Source organism: Physeter macrocephalus, chromosome 19 (genome assembly GCF_002837175.3).
Source record: "Physeter macrocephalus isolate SW-GA chromosome 19, ASM283717v5, whole genome shotgun sequence".
NCBI lineage: Eukaryota > Metazoa > Chordata > Mammalia > Artiodactyla > Physeteridae > Physeter > Physeter macrocephalus.
Genome location: NC_041232.1, coordinates 87,763,712 through 87,770,634, shown reverse-complemented (window position 1 = coordinate 87,770,634; position 6,923 = coordinate 87,763,712). Strand labels below are relative to the sequence as shown.

General features: G+C 44.1%; 1 protein-coding gene across 15 annotated transcripts in view; it reads right to left on the bottom strand.

The window, feature by feature from the left end:
* ATP9B (ATPase phospholipid transporting 9B (putative)) overlaps nt 1–6,923 on the bottom strand; it is a 224,623-nt gene that overhangs the window by 50,135 nt on the left and 167,565 nt on the right. The gene's annotated exons all lie outside the window — the stretch shown is intronic.

The window sequence follows — 6,923 nt, the reverse complement described above, 5'->3', positions numbered from 1 at the left end:
GCGCCCGGAGCCTGTGCTCCGCAACGGGAGAGGCCACAGCAGAGGGCCGCCCGCATACAAAAAAAAAAAAAAAAGGACTGCTCTTTCCCCATTGAGTATCTTGGCACTCTGCTGAAAACCAACGGACTGCACGTGTTAGATTTTCTCCCTGACTCTCACTTCTGTCCCCTTGGCCCGATACCTACCCGCCCAGCAGCACCATGGCGTCTGGATCGCTGTAGCTCTGCAGTACATTTTGAAATGAGGAACTGGCGAGTCCTCCAACTTTGTTCCTTTTCCAAGACTGTTTCAGCTACACTGGGTCCCTTATATTTCCGTATGAATTTTAAGATCACCTTGTCAATTTCTGCAAAGGCGGCAGCTGGGATTTTAACAGGGATTGTGTAGAATCTGCAGATCAAGTTGCGAAATACTGTTTCCATCTTAATACTGTGAAGTACTGATTTTATCTTTTGGTGCTATTGTCGATGGAATTGTTTTTTTAATTCTCTTTCTGGATAGTTCATTGCTAGTGTATAGAAATAAAATTCCTTTTTGTATGTTGATCTTGTATCTTAAACCTTACGAAACTCATTTATTGGTTCTAATAGATTTTTAGGGTATTCCTTAGGATTGTCTACACGAAGACCATGTCACACACAAAGAGATAGTTTTACTCTCCTTCACAATATGGATGTCTTTTTCTTTTTCTTGCCTAACTGCCTTGGCTGGAACCCTGAATGTTCATGGCAGTGTCACTCATCATAGACAAGAAAACAGAAACAATTCTCTTATGTCCATCAACTGATAAATGGATAAATAAAATGTGGTGTATCTGTGCAACAGAATGTTACTCTGGAATGAAAAGGAAGCAATTACTGACACAGGCTACAACACGGATGAACCTTGAAAATGTTATGCTGAGCGAAAGAAGCTAATCAGAAAAGGCCACATATTGTATGGTTCCATTTCTCTGAAATGTCCAGAACAGGCAGATCTATTGAGGTAGAAAGGAAATTAGGGGTTACTAGGGCTGGGAGGAGGGGAAGGGGAGGGTGGAAATGACGGCCGACGTAACCGGGCGGGGGTGTGCAGAGACCAGACACTGGAAACTCAGATGGTCGTGAAGGCTGCTCAGAAGCTACACCAGGGCTTCCCTGGTGGCGCAGTGGTTGAGAGTCCGCCTGCCGATGCAGGGGACACGGGTTCGTGCCCCGGTCCGGGAGGATCCCACATGCTGCGGAGCGGCTGGGCCCGTGAGCCATGGCCGCTGGGCCTGCGCGTCCAGAGCCTGTGCTCTGCAACGGGAGAGGCCACAACAGGGAGAGGCCCGCGTACCACAAAAAAAAAAAAAAAAAAGAAGCTACACCAAACGCTAAGGGTGACACAGCCTGACCTCTGTCACTTGAACCCAACACTGTGTAGTGATGACTGTGGCATCTTCCAAAGTTTCTAAGTTGCTAATAAATCATGTTTTCAATGATACATTTGAACAAATGACTAGCACTCCTCATCAAATAAATAATAAAATATTAGTTATTTTGCCACTCGAGTAAATGTACTCACATCCTGTTGGGTTGAAGAAATTGGAATATTTATGCAGACAGTCCTTCACGTGTCGCAGGTAATTACTTAACATATTAAGATGAATCATCAAAATATTTTTAAAATTTCAGTGGTGTTTTTACTCTGCAGCTGACTCTGTAAAGTGCTGAGCAGGAAGGTCAGTGCTGGTCTCGGGCTTTCTGTGCCCTCCTGACAGCAGGTAAGTATAAGATTCTACTGGTTACTAAAGAGTCAGCAATGCGAAATGATTTTTCAAGTCTTATCTTAAATGTTTTCATGATTCCAGCCAGTTGGGAGTTTCCACAATTTTTGTCATCTTAATACAACAAAAGTTAAGATGTCCCAAATCTGAAACGTGGAAAAGGGCAGGTACTGAGCGAGGCAGGCAGCAGCCTCACAGTGATCTGATCATCGTGGCAGCTCTGTGGACAGAAAATGTGACAAAAGCTTTGTCTGTGATTCCTAGAAAGAAAAAAAAAAGGCTGTAGCTCTTTAACAAAGCAGTTTTTTGGACTACAGTGAGCTAACCGGGCAAAAAGAAAATTAGTTTCCAAAGAAAAAGTCCTGCGGGCGCCGTTCTCCGGGTGGCGACAGATGAGATCCACAGCCACGCAGAGGAGGCGTCGGAGAAGCAGACGCAAAGCTTTCTGGTCAAACCTTCCTGGGCTGTGATCTGGCCTCAGACCAATGCTCTGCAGGCCGCAGAGGAGCGGCTGCGGGACAGTGGCCCACCTGCACCGGGCAGGTCTTTCTGCAAAGATTCTGGTCAAGCAGAGTGACAAGGACACGCGGTCAATGGCCGTGTTGAAACACGGTTACTTAGACCTTATGGTGCAGGAACGGAAACAAAACTTCTAAAAAGTGATGACTAATTTACCAGACTGCAGAGTATGCATCCGTTTAAAAATTATTCGACATTCTTTGATGCGGACTCACATATACTCTTTGCTGTATGTGAGGCTTTCTCAAAAGACCACGAGCCCTGCACTGCTGGCATCTGTATGTGTGTGCTACCTCGACTGGCCCAACACCCCAAACTTCAGTCTCCCTCACATCCAGGCACCTGCGTCAGCAAACAGCTGCATCAGTGAGACTGCACGCCCATCGTAACTGAGGCCCCAGTCGCGGCCACCAGGCACGAGAGGCTGCAGTGGTCCTCCAGTCGAAGGACACCAGCACACACTCCGCTGCGTGTGTATGCACTGACTGGCACACACGTGGTCTGGTGCCCTTGGAAACCATGGAAACAGCACTTCCCCGCCACGATGATGCAGTCCTATGAGACTCACACGTGATTCGAGTCTAAACAACGTGGTGTGTCGGGTAATGGATGCTATAATTAAAATGCGTCGGAAAACCTGTTGTTTCAGTGGGTGTTTCAGGAATGGCTTTGTTCTACACGAAGATAAAAACTAACAAAGGAATTAATGTATTGCTTTAATAGGCTGCACCTGAGTCAAGTTTTAAAATTTATGAATCCTCGGCAGCATTGTTCTCAAACAATGGCATTGTCGGGGTAGCCAGGGAGGAGGTGGAGGTCCTCCCAGCAGGTTCAGCGCAAACGATCTGTCCTCCGGGTTCAGCATCGTTTGCGCGTTGAGCACATAACGCCTAGTATTTCTGGTCAGTGTCAATACGCTCTGCATGCTGGCAGTTAACAGATGTCTACTCTTGTCGAATGAATTACTTTATGTTTCACGCACTGGTGGCCGCAGATGTGTCACTATAGCAACATCATTAATTTCAGATCTTACCGGAAACGTGCACTCCAATCAAACCTAATTATAGCACATCGCTTTCTTGTCCACGGGAAAGAAACTAGAATGCAATTACTGGGATATTTCATTTTCTATTCTGTGGCAAATAAGAGACACCGTGATGGACGCTTCTCGTCAGAAAGCTTATCGATGAAGCACAAACCCAATTTACAGCCGCAGGAAGGACCACCTCGCAGTTTCGGGAGCCACGTAAGGCTCCTGACAACTGCTCATTCCTAACCTTCTCGGCTGACGCTTGGGCCACTGAGATGTTTGCAAACTGCCTTCCTCCCCTGCCTCTGACACCGACAGGAGGTGCTCCACAGATGGCGTTCATCTTGGGATTACTGAGAGGGCCTGAAAAAAACTCTAGACCAAAAAATTCAAAAACACCTCCGCACGGCTTCAACATCAGGAACAGATGACTTCTAGCATAAAAAGGCCTTGTAGAAAATGAAATGCAAAATATTTTCTCTAATATATTTTATATAAATTTTCTGTGATTTTAAAAAAAAATCTCAGGAACCAAGATTATTTATTAAGCTAAAACCTTAAGAAGCGATGTTCTTGCCTTTTAAAAGTAGCAGAGTGAAATGTGGGAAAAATGAGACTTTGTCTTTATGACTCTGGGCAAAAACCACTTATCCTTACCCTGAATGTAACTCCAATTCAACAAAGAAAAAATGGAGGAGCTACAGAACAATAAACCCATTATTGTTTAAAATGCAAAAGAAAAGTTAGCCTTTTAAGGACAAATAATGTCACAAAACCTTTACTTACTTCAAACAGTCAGAGACACAGAGCCTTGAGTTTACTGTGTGTTCTCAGGCATGTGCTTTCTGTTCATAAATTAAGATGAAATAATAGGTCAATATCATTCTAGGACCATTACATGCAGATTTAAAATGGCCACAAGAGGACTTCTGGTCCAGACCAGACCTGCGTCCCCCCGATAAGGACGACCATAAGCTCAGGAATGGTGCAGGAGGTGCCCGCAGGAGGCCTCTGGAAGGTGGTAGGAAAGGCGGCTGGCGGGGCCCAGGCCCGAGGATGAGCCCAGAGCTGCGTCCGGCATCCCTGCCCCCAACCGTCCCCTGCTCAGCGTTTCCCCGCGGCGCCCGTCTGTGCGGAGGTAAATGCCTGCACTCCGTGCCACTGCCGTGTGTTCTGGTAAGAACGTGCCACAGTGTGCCGTTGTCCTGGTGTTGACTTTCTCTGTGTCACACCCAGACCGTTTGTTCTCGTGGCCAGAACATTGCTGTGCACACCCTGGGGCATCTCCTGGTGCAGATGCCTCTTTAGGGAACAGACGCTGGGCCAAAAGGCCCAGGACCCGCTTTATCAGGAGGTGTGCCACGCGCCACCCCCACCAACAGCGAGTACGACTTCCCCATTCGTCCTGTACTTGCAGACACGTCAGATTTTTAACGCGGGAGGAATGACACGCTCATTGCATTAAGGCGTCCTACTCACGAGAACAGGGTGTCCACCCATTTAATCAGGTCTCAGTAAAAGGTCTTTCAAAATTGAAAAACATACATCCGCATGGTTCTTACCCATTTCTTGTTAAAATTTATTTCTAATTGCTTTATACTTTTTTGTTGCTGTGCTAATTGGCATTTCTAGAATTAAGTGTCCCAGTTGTTGCTGGTATAGAGAAATGCAGTTTAATTTTGAATATTGAGTTGATACATACAATTGAACTCTCTTACAATTCTAGAAATTTTCCTGATGGTTCTTTTTGGTTTCTATGTAAAAAAATCCTTGAATTTGTTTTCTTTGGGAACAGCTCGCCTGGTTGAATTGGACTTTGATCTCATCTTGGTGGCTCCTGGTTTCTGATTGTATGTATCAATAGAGGCCAGGCTGCCTGGTGCTGTGAGCCAGGGGCTCGGGGCGGTCCTCTCTTGATGATGGGCAGCCTGCTGACTCCCTGTATCTCGCTGCAGATCCTCGTTGGCTAAGAATTTACTATTTCCCCAGGACTCTGTTCTGGGGACATCTTCTTACATTTCCGTAGCATCTCTTCACGAGCCATTTTGAGTTTGGGTTTGCTGTGTTCCTGCTTCTCCATCAAATGAATTCCAATTTCTGGATCGTCTAATGGCACTTTTGCTTGATTTCTAGTATCGTTAAAGATTTACCCTTTAAAGTTTTTCCCATCCGTGCAGTGAGTTGGGAAGGCATTTTCTCTGTCTACCTACCTTCTTGACCCTGAGGCCCTCGAGTTGTTATTTCTGAGTTATTTTGATTTATGGAGCATCACCTTACGGGTCAATTCCTCAATGTCCCACCAAGACACGTCCTAATGAACACCAAATACGGTCCAACAACTGGATTTTGACTAGACTGCAGTAAACTTACAAATTCCTTACGAAGGCTGGCTGCTATAGAACACTGAATTTTCACATTCGGGACAGGGTACATCTCTCCACTAATGCCAGTCTTTTACGTTTCTCTGTGAGGTCTGGTCACTTTCTGCATACGTGCCCTTATGTTCCCCCAAGTTTATGCCCACGGGTTTTACATGTACTTGAGCTATCGTGAATGGGATCTTTCTTCTTCAGTCTATTCTACACATAAGGGAGCTATGTTTATTGCTATTGTTATTTTAATTTGTAAGCTGCCACTTTACTGATTTCTTATTTTTAGCAGTTCATTTCCTTGGTTGATCATTATATCCGTAAATATCTGTTTCTTCTTTTGGTTGTGGATCTTCTATTTCCTGTCTCACAGCAGTGGCTGGAGTAATAAATGTTAAATCAAAGCATGGTACAGATTAGTCTTTCTTCTTCCTAACTATAGTGAGGACTCTTTTAATATTTTATTAAAAATAAAGTTTTTAATTTTATTTGAGACATATTTTCTTTACCGTTTATATAAATATTCTTTTATTTCTGGTTCGCTAAGAATTACTAGGAATATACACCACGAATCAACAAATCAAAAGCGATTTTAACCCTTAGATACGGCTCTTGTTATAGTTTTGGATTCAATTTGTCTTTTACTTAGTATGTTATGGATTGACAAGAATTCTCTGATGAAAGAAAGAAAAAAATGAAATAAGGACAAAGAGAATTTGGAGCATGCAACCTCAGGGTGGGATAAATCGTTTGTGGTGCAGCTCTTTAGGAGAATGTCACTGTTAAAATACCAAATTCACATATCTTATTGTTATTTTCTTCTAATAGCTTATAACTATCATTCTATAATAAACAAGCCCTTTTTGCTCTTAAGAAGCCAATAGAGAGGTGTAATACAGGTAGTTAAACAAAACAAAAACAACTGTAAGGCTGTAGAAAGTTCAAAATACAGAAATATGTCTTTTAAATCTCTAAGAATGTCACATTTTGCTAATTCTGATGATACTCTTATGTTAGAAGATGAAGATTAGCTAGAGGCCAGTTTCAAGGGCTGAGTCTGGGAAGTTTCTTTTATTTAATTTAATTAATTTATTTTTTGGTCTTCGCTGCTGCACACAGGCTTTCTCTAGTTGCAGCGAGCAGGGGCTGCTCTTCGTTGCGGTGTGCGGGCTTCTCATTGCGGTGGCTTCTCTTGTTGCGGAGCACGGGCTCTAGGCGTGCAGGCTTCAGCAGTTGTGGCATGCAGGCTCAGTAGTTG